At 46.2% G+C, this 19,650-nt stretch overlaps 1 protein-coding gene across 4 annotated transcripts in view; it reads left to right on the top strand.

Moving 5' to 3' along the window:
• Positions 1–19,650, top strand: part of LOC310888759 (protein FAM219A-like) — a 149,182-nt gene that overhangs the window by 69,075 nt on the left and 60,457 nt on the right. The gene's annotated exons all lie outside the window — the stretch shown is intronic.

The raw sequence follows: 19,650 nt of genomic DNA, 5'->3' as shown, positions 1-19,650 counted from the left end.
GAAAAATCTCAAATAATTTTCTTCAGACAGGACCTTCTGTGAAGCTATTTTATTCACGATTGCAATGGTGGGCGTCCTGCCAATTAGGAGCACATTATAGTAAACATATCATTGTCTGCGATTTTTGTTTTTACTGATTTTTTACTGCTTCTCCTGTTTTCCTTAGCTATCCTCCTTATTTTGGGACAGTGGGACCTTCCCCTTATCTGCTTAACATACTCCCCACTGCTATGCCGCACAACCACTTTTGAATATGCAAGGTTAGTGGAATTTTCCACTGCAAAAACACCTTCTATTGCAAAAACACAACTTTGTTTCTCACAGCAATAACCAAGAATAATTACAATGCAGTTGTTATTTTGACAGAAAACTACAGATTTTCATCAAAACCAAGTTCTGCTAAACCATTAGCTGCAAAGGAAAGCGGTTGTTTGCCCTCCTTCAGGATGGTGAACTTTCTATTCCTTACTAGCAATAGATCTGTTTTCACATGTTAGAATTTGACTTGGAGGGACTGAATGGCTCTTAAGGATGGCGTGCTTTGCTCCCGAGCACTACAGGCTGCTATCAGTCACTTCTAGGAGAGATGGGATTGCTGCCAGCAGGGTCTGTACAATTAGGATTAACTGGGGCCATGGAGTGGTGAGAGGAGCATCTCTAGCTGCTCCAGCGGGTAGTAGCTGCCAGCCTAAGGTGGGATGGTGGCTAACAATGCACAGCATTTGTGAGTGCCCCTGAAGTCTACTGATAAATCTATTCACACCTCATATATGAGAAATAGGTACTGGTTTCCATTGTCACCTTGTGTTAAAAGGGCTACTGGGGAATAGCATGCAGACAACTCTTCTGTCCTCACTCCTGCAGCAAAACTCCTTGCTTATGAGCACCCAGGTACCCTGCTGTCCTAGGTTTATTCAGACACTTCCTGCATAACTTCTCTCCTCCCTGTTTCTTATTGTATTGTGAATCACTCTGTGGTCTGTCATGGTTTATTTTTACAGCACAGTGAAAGGTATAATAGGGAACTCATAAACATGCTGGGGGGAAGCCACCTGAAATAGCAAATGTTTCTAATTATGAAGTTAAAGCTTCCTTTCTAAGCTATTGGTTTCTTTATTACACCTTGAACAGCCTGAAAATGTACTTGGCTACAATTAGACTTCCAGATGCAATAGGTGAATTGTAAATGAAACCCATCCAGTGGAAATTTACACTATTAGCCTGGAGCAGTAGCCCTACTCTTTATGGTTTATGGTCCTGCACAGCCTACCCATCCAGTAATGTTCTGTGAGCCCATAAAGTTGAGGACAGTCTCTTAAAAGCAAAACAGTTTAGTTTAAAAATAAAAAATGTCATTATCACCTTCTTTTCTGTTTCATTATTTTTTTAACTTTTTCAGGCTTTTCCACATCAGTCTGGTTTAAATAGAAAATAACTTATCTCTGCCTTACCAAGATACATTAGGCAATGTTCCTGAAAGGGCTACATCTAATTAGTTTCAGTCATGGTTTTGGTACCTGCAGGGTGAAAAAATAATAATAATTTAATTATATATATGTAGATTTCTGTACAGGATTGGATAATAGTAATTGTAATTGAGTCTTTGTGTTCCACCGTTGTGCTTGGATCTTAATCCCTTTCCTTACGCAGAGTTGCACACTGATGGTCCAGGTTTGCTCCATTAACAAACTGCTTTACTGACTGCTAATTTAAGGCTGTGGGGCACATCTTCAGCCATCACCAATTTGTTGCAGTGTTCATGGAGGAACAAGAGTGGTAGTGCCACAGCTGGAACAGGAAGAAATGACCTACTCTTTGCAGCAGAGCTAAAGCTACACAAGAATGGGCAGGGATCAGGGCCACGTGCATCTCTGTTCAAGAGAGCAAGGTACAGTTCAGAGCTGTCTAAAGCTGCCATGTCCTGGCTCCTGAAAAGAAGTCATCAAGCTCACTGAGATTGACATCTGGACCCAGTGGTCTGAATGCAGCCTCTTCTTTATCTGCTCGCTGCACTGGGAGCCAAGGGCATTTCAGATGCCTTTGGAGATGGTTTAAATAAGGTCTACAGTAATCATGTTGGCTGGCTTGAGCACGGGACATTAAAACTGACATCTTGTCCTCCTACGGTTTAGGATTTGATTAGGTGCCAGTTTGCATGAAGCTTGCCATGGTTGTTAGAATAAAAAGAAACAGGAGAGGAGCTTTTACTTGACTAAAAAGAAGAGCTCTATATAAGCAGCTGTTTTGCTGGGGAAGAGGTGGGAGACTCTTCTTCTGCTTCATTTCTCTTCCATCTCTGTTTGCAGGTAAGATATTATTCAGTCTTTCATTATGAGTGGATCCATAGTTTGTTTGGAAAGTATACTTAACAGACAGGGATCGATACCATAATAGAGTTCTCAAATAATCTGTTACAGGATAAAATATGTTAAATGAAATTGCTTGGGTTATAAGATGTAGAATACTTCTGGTGTTTTTTGAGTTAAAGCAATGTGCTTTCTTGTTTTCTTCTGGGAAAGAAGAGGAGTTTGCCAGTGGCATTTACCTTGGTTGTCTTTTTTTTTAATGCAACAAAAAGAAATAGTTTTTTTGACCATCTACTGAAATGAAATACTTGTTATTCCGTTAGCTTTGTACTTTTTTAATTTATGGAGAATGGCTGTGGAATTGTTACACCAACAATGTAAGTGAATGTCTTAACAGATGGTTCTCGTGCTGGCTTGGACAAAAGCAGCCTCTTCCATCCTGATGTGGCATGTTTGTTGTTCTTAAATCCAGTTATCTTGACAGCGCTTGAGTAAGTCTTTGTTGCTTCCTATGCAGTGTAAGGATAGTGTTGCTGCAGTACTTTTGCATTGAAGTGTTGCCCCACCCTTTATTTTTCTTCTAAAATAAAGGAACAAAAGTATTCACTTTCTCCTTAAATCTCAGCTCTGGTGTGACATGTTCAGCTGGAGAAATCAGAATGGAAATGTAAAGTTCCTCCAGCTGGAAATGTTTTTTACAAGGGAGGTACTGTGTGGTACCACTGTGTGGTCAAAGATACGTCAGAACTTGAAACTGTCTTCCCTCCATTGCATCCAGTGAGGAAAGTTTATTAAAAAAAAAAGTGCCTTGGAGCATGTAATTGTTTGCATATGACATGCCAAGCTTGTTCAGGTAACATTTAATCTCCTGTTTCTGAAGCAGGGATGAGTCTTCACATTACAGAGAAGTGTGGACTCTTACTCACCCCCCAGACTTTAGCTGTAGGAGTCTTATGCTTAGAGAGACTACTTTTTTTCAGCTGCGATGTTTTTGTGACAGTTGTCATGACTGTGACATGAGATACACCAACACCCTCCCTTTGCTGTGACAGCAGAACCTGTGAATCAGCACAGCCCAGCTGTGGTGGCTTCGAGGAGCAGCAGCCTGGCTCTGAGGGCCAGCTGATGTGGTAGTGGCTGCAGCACAGAGCTCTGGGCTGCGTGCATGTGCAAGGAGCGGTGTGATCCCAGCCTTGCCACTTCCCTCTGGGGCGTGCAGCAGCTGCTCAGGCTCTGGACTTGTGAGTAGCATGGGCTGAAGGAGATGATCAGATGTGAAGGCAGCCCATGCTGCCAGAAAACCCATTCCTTCCATCTTTCAAGGAAAAAGCAGCGTGCCAGCCTGGGCTGCCAGCTGAGCTGCGCCATCGTAAGTGGTGGAAGAAACACAAAACATACTGCGAGCAAATGTCACAGATCTGTGGGTGAATAACTTGTCAGCCTAGCAGCTGAAGGACGAATGCATTGCATTCGTAGTGAGAGGCTCACCTGAATAGTTGAAATCTTGTTTCAGGTCATTGTTCTGTTCTCTCTTGTGTTCACCTGCCCAGTTAGTTTGTGCTCTCTGTGCAGATGTGATTGGAAAGTGACTTTACCAATCATCTCCAGATAAAAATCTCAAGGAGTCACATTGACTGAAGCAGCAGGAGGTCCTCTTTCTGGTGTGACCCAGTGAGAAACCCTATGAGCTGATTGTCGGTGGGCTGTATTCTTGCCCCACAAAAAAACACCTTCACTGTGATAATCGCCTCCTGTAAATTGTATGGATGGTACAAGACCCAGGCTACTTCTGGAGGCCTTTATGAAATGATGTTCTTCAGGAGAAGCCATATAGTGCAGCTGTTGCTGGGGGTGGAAGGGTATAGAGACAGTGAGGAGTTAAACTGTAATGTGGGCAGAGAGCATTTTCAGCATCCGTGTTGTCATGTGGCCACACTTTTGTGAGATACGTCTTGGCTCTGTAGAAACCACAGTACTAGCTACCAGTCTACTGGGTGTACTTTTTAATTCTGAATTTAAAACATATTATGTTAATGCAATGGGATACCCACTGGTGTGATGGAAATAGAGAACAATTACTGAAATTTTTATGCAGGATTAGCAGGAATGTCTTAGTTCAAGGTTCTGGGTGTAGTTGTAAATGAAAATGTGTTTGGCATGGTGTCCTATATAATTAAGATGCCACACATTGTCTCTTTTTGCATGGGTGCATGTGTCACTGTCAGCACCTCAGGATTATCATGGGCATAATGGCAGCAGGCAAGTACCTCCATAATTTTCTTGATGTAAAAGCTGGATCCGAGAACTAGTAGCTCAAACTGGAGTTTAGCCATACACATGTTTTTAGAGACTTAAAAAGCAGTCACAAATTCCCCAAATCCTGCCCCATTATAGTGGGGAAGTAGTTATATTTGAAAAGCCCTTGGAGCAGTTGGAGTAAATGGCCCTAAACTGTACTGTTTGTGCAATTTAATATCCATTTCTGCTCAAAGCAATTCTATGGGGATTTTACATACTGTAAAAGCAGAATAATTTAATTTTGCTGTGTTAAAGTCTGTTAGCTCTCCTGCAAACAGGAAATAGTTCACAGCTTCTTGATAACTCCAAAATGACTGAGGTGGGAAATTCAAGTGAATTATGTTTCCCTGTGTAAGCACAGGTGTATACTCAGTGTTGACTGCATTGCTCTGCTTCAAATATTTGCAAATACTGCAGAAGTAGAAGCATAAGAAATAGGGACAAGGTAGATGGGCACGGATTACGCTATGATTAAACATAATGCAATCTTAATGTCATTCTTAGTATGCAAAATGCACAGCCTAGTGGCTGTGCAAACTGGTTGGCACACAGATCGCAACTAAATTGTTGATCCTCCTGGCACAGATGACCCACACGTGTTGTTCTGGGTGTTTTTTAGACATGACCCTATTTCTGTCTCTGTGACCCTGTTCTGTTGGGCTCAGGCCACCTCATTGTGCTGTCTTCTGGTCACCCCACATCACACCCCTCAATTAAAAGCCAAGGTTCTGCAGGCACTTTACACAAGTTTTTGTCATGATGCTGAATTTCCAGATATGATAGTGATCCTGTAACTTAAATGGAAAACATTGTTGTGGAGGCAAAATAGTGACGAGATGGATTTTTACTTCAATAGTTGTAAAGACAGAGAAGAGTTGAAATGGAAGTGTAGTCAGTTTCAATTGAAGGCCTCCAAGTTTTGTCAGGCTAGAGCACAGGTTACAGGTAGGTTAGAGAGCTGGCTGTTACACAGGAACCAAGGTGTCTCACCCAGTGTCGTGGTTTAACCCGGCCGGCAGCTAAACACCACACAGCCGTTCGCTCACCCTCCCCCTCCCTCTCTGGGATGGGGGAGAGAAACGGGAAAGTGAAGCCTGTGAGTTGAGATAAAGACAGTTTATTAAGACAGGAATATAATAACAACAACAATAACAACAATAATAATAATGATAATAGTACTACTACTAATAATGTGTATGAAACAAGTGATGCACAATGCAATTGCTCACCACCCGCTGACCGATGCCCAGCCTATCCCCGAGCAGCCGGCCCCCCACCCCGGCCAGCCACCCCTATATATTGTTTAGCATGACATCAGATGGTATGGAATACCCCTTTGGCCAGTTTGGGTCAGCTGTCCTGGGTCTGTCCCCTCCCAGCTCCTGCTGCACCCCTAGCCTGCTCGCTGGCAGGACAGAGCGAGAAGCCGAAAAGTCCTTGGCTTAGTGTAAGCACTGCTCTGCAACAACTAAAATATCAGCATGTTATCAGCGCTCTTCTCATCCTAATCCAAAACATAGCACCCTACCAGCTACTAGGAGGAAAAATTAACTCTGTCCTAACTGAAACCAGGACACCCAGGAATGATTATCTCCATGTGAAACCCCCTTCAAAACTAATGGGCTCCCAGCTATGGACAATGAGCTACTTAAGGGTGAGAATAAAAGGTCTGGGAATAAGGAGAGGGAGATGGTGAGAGCAACAGAGGGTGTGCGAAAGAGCTGTAAAGAGCCAGGGATCCTAAAATCATGTCCTGAGATAGCTGCACTTAGCTTACAGGCTAATCATTATGATTTGTGTCATCGGTACATTATGTGATTATACATCATAGTGGGCCGGGACTCTGCTGCCTCTTCTGAAGGTCATTGCGACTCACTTAGGTATCTTGTGTTTGTACAGTGTGCATGCCGGTTTAGATAGGTCTGTGTGCGGTAACATGTGCTGGAGGTATGCCCAGGGGGGAGGCTGCATGTAGATGAGCTTTTTAAAACGTGAGTTTCATCTAAAGCATCCGAAGCTCGCTCTCAGCTATGGTGCTGGGGGCAGGGACCTAATGAGACTGCTTTAATACGGCGCTAACATGCATATTAGGTAACAGTTGGAAATACAGTCTATCTTTCAAGGTTTAAGCAGCACTTTCTGAAAGTGCCTCAATTAACAGCTAATGACAAGCTTTCTTCAGTGCTTCTCTCATTGTCTTGTATAGCCAGATAATGAGAATGATCATCCAGAGAGACTCCAATTTATTTACCACTTTTTATTTTATTGGGAGGCTTCTGGATATTTTAGCCAGTAACATTCCTGATTTGTGCCTCCATAAGTGCCTGAGTTCAGCTTAAATCAATCATTACTCTTAAGATGTGCATTTCAGATAGCTTTTTCCAGCAGCACAGGCATTGCAAACCTTAAGTTAATTCATGAAGCTGATTCTACCCTGCAAAAGATGGAACTAGTATGTAGGGAAAACAGTACCTCTTTCCCTTGTCTGTCATCTTAATGGAATTTAAGATATCTACAAAGGGCTGTTTCAGCTAAATATCTCATGTCCACCAGTATTTGAAAAGAAAATAATGAGCTGAAAGTGTTTCTGCGCCCACCCACATTGTTAATTGAAAGCCATGAAGACAAAGAGGTAGAACCAGGCTCAAGGGACCTTTCTTACATAAAGTTTTTGTGAACCATCTCTCCTGTATCAGGATGTATTTTCTAAGTCATCCTCATGAAGCTAAAAAGACTTTGGTGTTAATAGGAGGTCTTCTTAATGCTTCCCCATGCATTAATTCTATAGGCAACTTACAAATCAAATTGAAACCCTTCCAAAAGATCCCATTCTTGTTTTGTTGACTTGTTTCTAGTCTCCACTTCTCCATACAAAGCAAAAGAAGCAGACGCAAGTGTGGACTTAGCCTCAATATCTACAACTGAGAAAGTACCTTAGGGGAAGATACTAAGGCAAATTGTGCATTTTTTATTATCTTTTTAAGCTCATGTGTTGCTCTTAATTGTGAGCTCCTTATATAAATGAGACTCACAGGGAGCAGAAATTGTCAGATGTGACAGATTGGTAGAGAGGCGACTCTTTACATTGATCAGGGATGTGTGACATAATTGACACGTTGGGGAGCGCTGTCTGAATTACAGTAGTTTGGATGATAATGAGAAAGGAGTAAGTTCCTGAGAAAATTAAATGAGCAAAGAGCATGAAGCCGTTTGCAAGGCAATTCTGGAAAAAACATTTTGCTGGAAAAAGAAGATTACAAGAAAAAGAAACAAGCATGTATACTGAACCCAACCTTTAAAATGTCTGGGGAACAATGCGGCTTGCAAGACTTTTGATTTGTTTATGTAATTTTCTGCTTAATATCAAGTTCTCGCAGGAAGGAACCACTTTTCAGGACTGTAACGTAGTCCTGGAACTGCAGCTTCTGACCATTTTCCTTCCCCTGCAGTGTAGTTGGAAGTGTAATATTGGTACTCACTGCTTTCTGGTGTGTGCTATCAAGTGGATTCGGTAGAAATGCATTTATGAAAATGCTCTTGTCTCAGAGGCAAAACCGGGGGGAGGACACAGCTCTCCTGCTCTTGTGTTGAACAGCTTCACCTCTCTGGATCTCAGCTTGCCCAGGTATAAAATGGGGATAATGATTCAGACACCTCTCACAAAAACGCTTTGAAAGATGAAAAGGAGGATAGCTGAGACATGGGAAAGAACTCAGCATCACTGCTGGGAACTCGAATTAAGCTATCTAGGTTTCGTGGCAACAAAAACAAAAAGGCAAACAAAAGTTCAGGGAGCAGAGAGTAGACAAGATACTGTGAAGCCGTTCTAGATCAGTAGTACGGTGCCTGGGACATTGCATGTGTTTCTGATCACCCACCTTGAGAAAGACGTTGTAGAACCATAAAGAGATGGTAACAAGAAAGAGACAGTGAAAATAGTGGAATTGTTTCTTCTTCGGGAAATAAATAAAAGGATGCATACTAAGAGGAGGGAAATAGTCAAGGAGGTAGAAAAAAGAGACAAGGTTTTTGTGGGTACCCAGACTGCTACTCCAAAACAGAACTTAGAACAACACAGATCCCAAAGCTGAGTTATAGTGGGGTGAGGGGGAGAGGCTGGGATGTGAACCCATTCCTATGGCTTATGGACCCACTGGCACAGGCTTCACTTGACAGAAAGGGATAGTCAATGTCTAAGGAGAATGCCCAGAGCTACTTACAAACTGCCACGTTAAGCCTCCTCCCTGATACGGACCTTATGCACTATGAATAGTTTAGAAACAAGACCATTTCTCTGTTCAGATGGACAGGATTCGCTCTGTTCACAAGCAAGGCTTTCTGGATTTTGCTGTAGTCTCATTGTGCCTACCTGGCTGTCTAGGTGTTCACAGCAGGTCAAAATACCCCTAAGTCAGTCATTTTGTGGGCTGTTCTGTGGTGTTTGGCCGGACATGGTGCTTGAGCACTTCACGAAGTCTTTGTTTATCTTTGCAGCGCTCCTGCCTGGTGAGGGGGTGGTTTAAAAAGCCCGCAAGATCCCCCAGCCCTTTCAAAATCCCATCCCTCTCTCTTATGATTTTGTGACTAGATGGATAAGGGCTTGAAACAGACAGTAATTCAGGCCAGAACATCATTTGGGGTTTTTGGTGCAGCACACCTCTTGCCTGATGATTATTTTATCATCCTGATTCATAGCTTTTCTCCTATTCACAGCACATCTGCCGCTCACTTTGGTAGCAGTTGCAAGCAGCACTCAGCAAATTGCACTACAGGGCTATGAGCCAGGAACCCAGGAAAGGAGAGAGACCTTATTAGTGATCCTTTGTGGGAAATCTGGTTTAAGAGGCTTGGCACACTTCACGTAAGAGCTCAAGAGTAAAGGTCCCAGTTCCCTAGGACAGCCCTGGGTTGTATAACCACGAGATCATCTTTCCTCCTGTGCACTGTTTCCCTGCTCCCTACGTGACTTGCAGCTTCTGCAAGAAATCATGTACTTGGGCTTCTCTTCCCTGGTTGCTTAACCCTGGTTCATCTCCAGCATAGGTCTGTCCTGTCCCCTGAATTACCAAGGAAAAGAGGTTACGTGAGTATGTCATTAAAGACTGTTTTATAGCACATAGGTTGCAAGGACTCAAATTAGGCTGCAGCCGCTGTATTTTGGAGCTTGGATAACCAGCCCTGCTGGTTTGGGGTTTTTTTCTTGTAATGTCAGTTCCCTGCAGTTTTAACAGAGGAAAATGGGCTATAAAGGAAGTCCAGCATGACCTGGCACAGCAGCATCAGCATGGATCAAGGCTGTCTGAGTGCTCAGCTCTGTGCCACTAGCCCTAGCTAAGCTCAGGCCACAGGGACAGCAAGGTTACTAAATCCTGCTGATTTCTCGTCAGTGCAGGAGGGCTTTTAGAGCTTAATACAGCTGGGGAAGTAACAGCAATGGTACACTCACCATCCCCGTCCTGTCTCTTCATTGTCTTCTTGGACCTGTCCAGGAACATCCTTCAGCCCCTCCTAGCTAGCCACCCCATCCACTTCCCCCATCCCTATCCATCTTGAGTCCTACCAGCAGACTCTGCCTCCCCTCCTTCCTCAGCCCCCTGCCCTCATCACCCTGAGGCTGCGATTGCTGAGGGGCTATCACTTAGCAGGGAGGGCTGAAGGTGACAAAATAGATTCCCAGCACCCCAACAAAAAAATTGTATTTGTGTTTATTAAATTATATATTGATTTTTTTTAAAAAAAACAAATGAGGTTGAGAAGTACCTGGAGTGCAAAATTTTGGCCCAGAGAATAGGCATTTGGCAAATGAAAAAAAAAAAACAGCAAACAGTGAACTGTCAAAATGGAAAGATTTGGGCAGTCACGCTAAGCAAGCAAAGCCCTGCGTGTCTCTCAGCAGCCTGCCTTCCAGCAAGCCTCTGGGAGCCCCTGTGCAGGGCTTTGGGGCTGCTCCATGTCTCCGTGGCAGAAGGAGCAGCAGCCCAGAGGGAGCCAAGCAGCAGGGACCGGTGAGCGTGTGTCTGAGCTCATCCCAGGAGCACTGATGGCAGCAGCCACCCTTTCATCTCCCTTCCCAGCTCAAGGGCTTCCCCCCGGCGCTGGGGGAAGGGGGTCTGGTTTGGCTTTTTGTGCGTGCGAGGAGCTTCCTTGACCTCCTGGTCCCACCTCGCGCGGTGTTTCCTCTGCAATCTGCTGCATCGCCTCGGAGGGGGCCAGGGACAGATGGCTTGATTTAGGCTGATAAAGGGGCTGCCTTCAAAGGAGAAGCGAGGTGGAAGCTGTCTGGCCTGATATCTCTTTCTGGCGCTGTCAACGGGAGGCCGAGGAGACAAGCTGGGGCCGGATGGAGACCAGCTCCATTGCAGGGAACGTGGAGAGAAACAAATCTCCCCTTAAAAACGCTCTCCTCACGCTGTTAAATGGTGTCTGCTTGCCTTTATTTCAAACAGCTCCTGCCAAGCTGGGTTTACCTCAGTATTTGAGGCATGCTCTGGTCCTCGCTGAGGCTGCTGCGCTGTGTGAAAGATAACAGCGCTAAATATCTTCCCTTGCTCTCAAGGGACAGCCGGGGATGTGGCTGGCATTTTGCGTGCCACCAGCTCGAAGTTGAACGTGGTTAAACCCTAACCATGCTTGTCACTTCCCATCCACAGCCTCTGACAGCGCTGCGGCTGTCGAGCAACTCGCTGAGGCCTACCCCTGCTGCGGTGTCGGGCTGGCGTGCTGTCCCGGCCCTCTGCAGCCAGCAAACTGCAGTCCTGCAATAACCAGGGAAATGCAAGCCAGCCCAGTGCCACTGGCTTCAGTAGTGGAGGAGATGAGAGTTTCCCCTTCTCGGAATAAAAATAGGTTTTTCTTCAGAGATCTTAATTTTGTACTTTTTTTTTTTTCAGGAATGGGAGGGAAAGAAGTGTCTCTGCCCTTTGGAGGCAGAATAATTTATGAGCTGTGTTCATAAAAGTCAGCAATTTCCCTTTAAGTCGGCTCCTGTGCCTTCGTCTCGGCTTCCCAGATTAGTCACATAACGAGATATTTCTAATACAAACGTGTCAGGGGAGAGCCGAGCCAAACAGCGCTTTATCAGAGGAGAACCCGTATCCTCCGGCTGCTAATTAGTCACAGAGACACAGGTGTGGAGGTGAGGTGGACTCTTATTTTAGAAGCCTGTCCTGGTTCCAGTTAGGACAGAGTTAATTTTCCCTCATAGTAGCTGGTAGGGTGCTATGTTTTGGATTAGGATGAGAAGAGTGCTGATAACATGCTGATGTTTTAATTGTTGCAGAGCAGTGTTTACACCAGGCCAAGGGCTTTTCGGCTTCTCGCTCTGTCCTGCCAGCGAGCAGGCTGGGGGTGCAGCAGGAGCTGGGAGGGGACAGACCCAGGACAGCTGACCCAAACTGGCCAAAGGGGTATTCCATACCATCTGGCGTCATGCTAAACAATATATAGGGGTGGCTGGCCGGGGTGGGGGGGCCGGCTGCTCGGGAATAGGCTGGGCATCGGTCAGCGGGTGGTGAGCAATTGCATTGTGCATCACTTGTTTTCTTACACATTATTATTGTTAATACTATTATCATTATCACTATTATTATTATTATTGTTCAGGCTCAGGTCGTTTAGAACGCAGACAGTCTTCTGCTAAGTCTGGGCATAGTGAAGACGAGGCTGGGCCATCAAAGGTGCAGGAGACTGAAGATGAGGATGGGGATGTCGAAAAATCAACAGTAACTACCCGGACTCTATACCAGCGTGAGCTACGAGATGTGCGAAAAGATTTTGGTCGCTGTATAGGCGAGCAGCTTGTCACCTGGCTGCTCCGGTGCTGGGACACGGGAGCCAATTATGCGGAATTAGAGGGCAAGGAAGCCAGGCGGCTGGGATCCCTTGCTAGGGACGCATGCATTGACAAAGCAATTGGAGATGGAGCACGATCTCGCAGCCTCTGGAGGCGTCTCCTGTCAGCTGTGCAGGAAAGGTATCCCTTCAAGGAAGAACTTGTATGTCTACCAGGCAAATGGACCACCATGGAGAAGGGAATTCAGTACCTGAGGGAATTGGCCGTACGGGAAGTAATTTATAAGGACCTAGACGACGCACAAACATCCGCAGATCCAGATGCAGTCCGGTGTACACGACCCATGTGGCGGACGTTTGTACAGAGTGCACCATCATCATATGCCAGCTCATTGGCAATACTAGCCTGGAAAGCGGAGGAGAATCCCACAGTGAATGAAGTGACTAAAATACTCCGGCAGTACGAAGGAAATCTCTCCTCTTCCCTACAGGCCTGTGTCTCAGCTGTGGAGAAACTCTCTGAAGAGGTCCACCAACTTAAAGAGAATTTATCTTCCCCTCCACCTGAACGAACCAGTGTCCACCAGCTAAAAGAGAATGCTTTGGAGAAACTTTCTGAAAAGATCCACCAACTTGAAGAGAGATTATTTTCCTCCCCACCTGTACAAACCACTGTCTCAGCTATTAGGGGTAAACGTTCATCTATGCAAGGAAGACAATATGGTGGGCACACACACCGCGCCACCCTGTGGTTTTACCTACGTGACCATGGACAGGACATGAGAAAATGGGATAGAAAATCTACCGCGACCCTAGAGGCACGGGTACGTGAATTGCAAAGGAAAACAAGTGGGAAAAAGGGATTCTCTGAAAAGTTTGCTGCTCCAACTTCCAGCAGGCAGTCCTTTAAACACAGAAACGAAGATTCTGACCAGGACTAGAGGGGCCCTGCCTCCAGCCAGGGGGAGGAAAGGGACAATCGAGTTTATTGGACTGTGTGGATTCGATGGCCTGGCACGTCAGACGCACAGAAGTATAAGGCTTTGGTAGACACCGGTGCACAATGTACTCTAATGCCATCAAGCTATAAAGGGCCAGAGCCCATCTGTATTTATGGTGTGACGGGGGGATCCCAGCAGTTAACTGTATTGGAGGCTGAAGTGAGTCTAACCGGTAATGAGTGGCAAAAGCACTGTGTTGTGACTGGCCCAGATGCTCCGTGCATCCTTGGCATAGACTATCTCAGGAGAGGATATTTCAAGGACCCAAAAGGGTTCCGCTGGGCTTTTGGCATAGCTGCCTTGGAGACAGAGGACATTAAACAGTTGTCTACCTTGCCTGGTCTCTCAGAGGACCCTTCTGTTGTAGGGTTGCTGAGGGTTGAAGAACAGCAAGTGCCGATCGCTACCACAACTGTGCACCGGCGGCAATATCGCACCAACCGAGACTCCCTGAGTCCCATCCATAAGCTAATTCGTCAACTGGAGAGCCAAGGAGTGATCAGCAAGACTCATTCACCTTTTAATAGCCCCATATGGCCAGTGCGAAAGTCTAATGGTGAGTGGAGACTAACAGTGGACTATCGTGGCCTGAACGAAGTCACGCCACCACTGAGTGCTGCAGTGCCGGACATGCTAGAACTCCAGTATGAACTGGAATCAAAGGCAGCCAAGTGGTATGCCACAATTGATATCACTAATGCATTTTTCTCCATCCCTCTAGCAGCACAGTGCAGGCCACAGTTTGCTTTCACTTGGAGGGGAGTCCAATATACTTGGAATCGGCTGTCCCAGGGGTGGAAACATAGCCCTACCATTTGCCATGGACTGATCCAGTCTGCGCTGGAGCAGGGGGAAGCTCCTGAACACCTGCAGTACATCGATGACATCATTGTGTGGGGTGACACAGCAGAGGAAGTTTTCGAGAAAGGGAAGAAAATAGTCCAAATCCTTCTGAAGGCTGGTTTTGCCATAAAACAAAATAAAGTTAAAGGACCTACACGAGAAATCCAGTTTTTAGGAATAAAATGGCAAGATGGACGTCGTCAAATCCCAATGGATGTGATCAACAAAATAACAGCTATGTCTCCACCAACTAGCAAAAAAGAAACACAAACTTTCCTAGGTGTCGTGGGGTTTTGGAGAATGCATATTCCAAATTACAGTCTGATTGTAAACCCGCTCTACCAAGTAACCCCTAAGAAGAATGCTTTTGAATGGGGCCCTGAGCAACGACAAGCCTTTGAACAAATTAAGCAGGAAATAGTTCATGCAGTAGCCCTCGGGCCAGTCCGAACAGGACCAGATGTAAAGAATGTGCTCTACACCGCAGCCGGGGAGAATGGTCCCACCTGGAGCCTCTGGCAGAAAGAACCTGGGGAAACTCGAGGTCGACCCCTGGGGTTTTGGAGTCGGGGATACAGAGGATCTGAGGCCCGCTATACTCCAACTGAAAAGGAGATATTGGCAGCATATGAAGGAGTTCGATCTGCTTCGGAAGTGGTCGGTACTGAAGCGCAGCTCCTCCTGGCACCCCGACTGCCGGTACTAGGCTGGATGTTCAAAGGAAGGGTCCCCTCTACACATCATGCAACTGATGCTACATGGAGCAAGTGGGTTGCACTGATTACTCAGCGGGCTCGAATAGGAAACCCCAGTCGCCCAGGAATCTTGGAGGTGATTATGGACTGGCCAGAAGGCAAATACTTTGGGATATCATCAGAGGAGGAGGTGGTCCGTGCTGAAGAAGCCCCACTGTACAACAAGCTACCGGAAAATGAGAAGAAATATGCCTTGTTCACTGACAGGTCCTGTCGTATTGTGGGAAAGCATCGGAGATGGAAAGCTGCTGTATGGAGTCCTACACGACGAGTTGCAGAAGCTGCTGAGGGAGAAGGTGAATCGAGTCAGTTTGCAGAAGTGAAAGCCATTCAGCCGGCTTTAGACATTGCTGAACGAGAAAAGTGGCCAGTTCTCTATCTCTATACTGATTCATGGATGGTAGCAAATGCCCTGTGGGGGTGGTTACAGCAATGGAAGCAGAACAACTGGCAGTGCAGGGGCAAACCCATCTGGGCTGCTGCATTGTGGCAAGATATTGCTGCCCGGGTAGAGAACCTGGTTGTAAAGGTACGCCATGTAGATGCTCATGTGCCCAAGAATCGGGCTACTGAAGAACATCAAAACAACCAGCAGGTGGATCAGGCTGCTAAGATTGAAGTGGCTCAGGTGGACCTGGACTGGCAACATAAAGGTGAATTATTTATAGCCCGATGGGCCCATGACACCTCAGGCCATCAAGGTAGAGATGCAACATACAGATGGGCTCGTGATCGAGGGGTGGACCTGACCATGGACACTATAGCACAGGTTATTCATGACTGTGAAACATGTGCTGCAATCAAGCAAGCCAAACGGTCAAAGCCTCTTTGGTATGGAGGACGATGGCTGAAATATAAAGATGGAGAGGCCTGGCAGATTGCTTACATCACACTCCCTCAAACCCGCAACGGCAAGCGCCACGTACTTACAATGGTGGAAGCAACCACCGGATGGCTGGAAACATATCCTGTGCCCCATGCCACCGCCCGGAACACTATCCTGGGCCTTGAAAAGCAAGTCCTATGGCGACATGGCACCCCAGAAAGAATTGAGTCAGACAATGGGACTCATTTCCGAAACAACCTGATAGACACTTGGGCCAAAGAACATGGTATTGAGTGGGTGTATCACATCCCCTGTCATGCACCAGCCTCCGGGAAAGTTGAACGATACAATGGACTGTTAAAGACTACACTGAAAGCAATGGGTGCTGGGACATTCAAAAATTGGGATACACATTTGGCAAAGGCCACCTGGTTAGTCAATACTAGGGGATCTGCCAACCGAGCTGGACCTGCCCAATCAAACCTGTTACGCACTGTAGAAGGGGATAAAGTTCCTGTAGTGCACGTAAGAAACATGCTGGGTAAAACAGTCTGGGCTACTCCTGCCTCAGGAAAAGGCAAACCCATTCGTGGAATTGCTTTTGCTCAGGGACCTGGATGCACTTGGTGGGTAATGCAAAAGAATGGGGAGGTCCGGTGTGTACCTCAAGGGGATTTGATACTGGGTGAGAATAGCCCATGAGTTGAATTGTAGTATGTTAATTATTATATAATACTGTATGTCATCACTACCATGATTGCTATATATCATAGATGAAAATGGTGATTAATTAGAATGTATTGGAAAGAGTGTAACCTGAGCATGACATAAATGGTATGGAATAAGGAGTGGATATCTGTCCTGGTTCCAGTTAGGACAGAGTTAATTTTCCCTCATAGTAGCTGGTAGGGTGCTATGTTTTGGATTAGGATGAGAAGAGCGCTGATAACATGCTGATGTTTTAATTGTTGCAGAGCAGTGCTTACACCAGGCCAAGGACTTTTCGGCTTCTCGCTCTGTCCTGCCAGCGAGCAGGCTGGGGGTGCAGCAGGAGCTGGGAGGGGACAGACCCAGGACAGCTGACCCAAACTGGCCAAAGGGGTATTCCATACCATCTGACGTCATGCCAAACAATATATAGGGGTGGCTGGCCGGGGTGGGGGGCCGGCTGCTCGGGGATAGGCTGGGCATCGGTCAGCGGGTGGTGAGCAATTGCATTGTGCATCACTTGTTTTCTTACACATTATTATTATTAATACTATTATCATTATCACTATTATTATTATTATTGTTATTATTATATTCCTGTCTTAATAAACTGTCTTTATCTCAACTCACCGGCTTCACTTTCCCGTTTCTCTCCCCCATCCCAGAGAGGGAGGGGGGAGGGTGAGCCAACGGCTGTGTGGTGTTTAGCTGCCAGCCGGGTTAAACCACAACAGTTGAGTAAATATTTCTCTGGGTAGATTTGCTACAGAGAGAGAAATGTGTGCATTCATGATGCACAGAGGCAAGGCTGCAGCCCTAGCTGAACCACAGGAATGCTGTTGTGCTTGTGCTTGTCTGGAGCCCTGTGCGTTGCTGCAGAACCATGGTTATGCCAGTGCCACGGACAAGACACACTAGTGCTGGGGGTGCTGTCCCTGGCCCAGCTCGGTGTCCTTCTGGTTCAGTTTTGCAATTCAGAGGGAGCAGGCCTGGCCCGTGCACCGCAGCGGTGGTTGCTCAGGCTCAGCTGTTGCTGCATAGGCCCTTTGTGCCCATCATGAGTGCTGTGCGGCAGGAGTGTGTGCCCAAGTGTGTCTGATGTAGCAGTGAGGTGTGCTGAGGCAGAAGGGCAACATTTTAGGCCTTAGAAATGATTTCCTGGCATAGACTAGTCAGATGAAAGGTCTCACCTACCCCTTCATTGTGTCCCCATGAGCACGAGAACAGGGTGAGTCCCCAGTGTTACCTCCCTGGTTCACTCTCTCCAGAGATCTGTGCCTCTAGGGCTGCCTAAGCTCACAGCAGAACTTTAGTATTTGATAATCTTCATGGATATCCCTTCCATGCATTTATCTCGCCCTTTTCTCAGCCCCTTTTAGCATCCTCAGTAGCCTGTCACCTGTTGTATGGAGAAGTACTGAGTTTGTTTCCAGCTGCTGCATGTTAACTGCCATTTGATAGCCCTTTCTTGTAGAAAATAAAGGCTGGCTGATCCCTATTCACCTTCTCATCCCACTCTGGATCATTTAAACTTCTCCCAGATCCCCCATCCATTGTCTCTTCCTGGCTGAAGAGTCCTGGTCTGTGTTGTTCTGGTCATCTCATGGAACCTGTCATCCAGGATCTCTTCCTTGAGTGACAGAAGCTAGCTGCAGCTCACCATTTTCATTTGTGAAGTTGGGATTTTTTTTTTCTTCTGTCTGCCACTTTTATCTTCATTTAATTTCAACTGTTGTATTTTTACCATTCAGCTGCCGTACTTTGTCATTCAGTGTGGTTATTAAAAATCTGGTATTTTTTGTCACAAAAGTAGGATTTCTAACCTAAAATCCACGTGATTTATTATTCATGCCTAATCATGTTCTCCTGGATACTGGCTTGGTTGTCTGCAACTTACTGTAACCTTTCTCACCGTATTATTAAACTGCTGCTGCGCTACTCTGGCAGTGGCTACGTTTTAGAGGAAGGTTCAGCATTATCTATTTTGTGTCATTGAATGCAGAGTCTTGTAAGCACTATCCATTTTAAGTGCTGTCAAAGAACGTCTACTGGACAGTGCAAGGGAGCAGAATTTTGATAAAATAATCCTGCATGTGTTATTTGACCAGTTCCTATTAAGACACAGCCTAATTCAAGAAACATATTTTATCTCTTAAACACAGTGTATTAAAAAGAGCTAAAGAATTAAAAAGAGCAAAGAGAAGGCAGGCACTGGGGGTGGAAGGGATGGTGGTTCACAGACTCGCCAAGTGCTGAGGTGGGCAGGACCTCTGGATGCCATCTGGTCCAACCCCTGCCCAAGCAGGGACACCCAGAGCAGGGTGCCCAGGACCAGTCCAGGTGGATTTTGAAGATCCCAAAGAGGGAGACCCCACAGCCTCTCTGTGCCACCTGTGCCAGTGCTCTGTTGCCTGTACAGCACAGCAGTGCTTCCTGGTGGTCAGGGGGAACCTCCCGTGCTCCAGTTTGTGCCCATGACCTCTTGTCCTGGCACTGGGCGCCACTGGGAAGAGCCTGGATCCGTCCTCTTTGCACCCTCCCTTCAGGCATTTCTAGACATTGGTGAGATCCCCCCCTGAGCCGCCTCTTGTCCCCCCTGAACAGCCCCAGCTCTCTCAGCCTCTCCTCACAGGAGAGGTGCTCCAGCACCTTGATCGTCGTGGTGGCCCTCTGTTGGACTCTCTCCAGTGTGTCCATGTCTCTCTTGTACTGAGGGGCCTGGAACTGGACCCAGCACTGCAGGTGCAGCCTCCCCAGTGCTAAGTAGAGGGGAAGGAGCATATCTGTTGACCTGCTGGCAATGCTTTGCCTAATGCAGCCAAGAATGCTGTTACCCTTCTACTCTTCATTGCTGACTCACCTTCAACTTGGTGTCCTTGGTGTCCTGTCAACTTGACTCCTCGGTCCTTTTCTGCAGAGCTTACTGACTGAAGGAGAACTCACTGAGCTCACAGACATTTCTTTCTGAGACAGAAGAGCAACAGTCCCTTGCTTTGAAACTCACTAACTGGCTTGCATTGCATACAGGTGTCAGTGCCAAATCATGGGTTGCATTTTTACTAGAAAATCTGTAAAAATCTCCAGAAACTGAGAGATGGACAATATTAATTAGCTAGTTTGGA

The sequence above is a fragment of the Anser anser genome, assembly GCF_964211835.1.
Source record: "Anser anser genome assembly, chromosome: W".
NCBI classification, from domain to species: domain Eukaryota; kingdom Metazoa; phylum Chordata; class Aves; order Anseriformes; family Anatidae; genus Anser; species Anser anser.
Note: the sequence above shows the minus strand (reverse complement) of the source record. Positions and strands in the feature narration are given on the sequence as shown.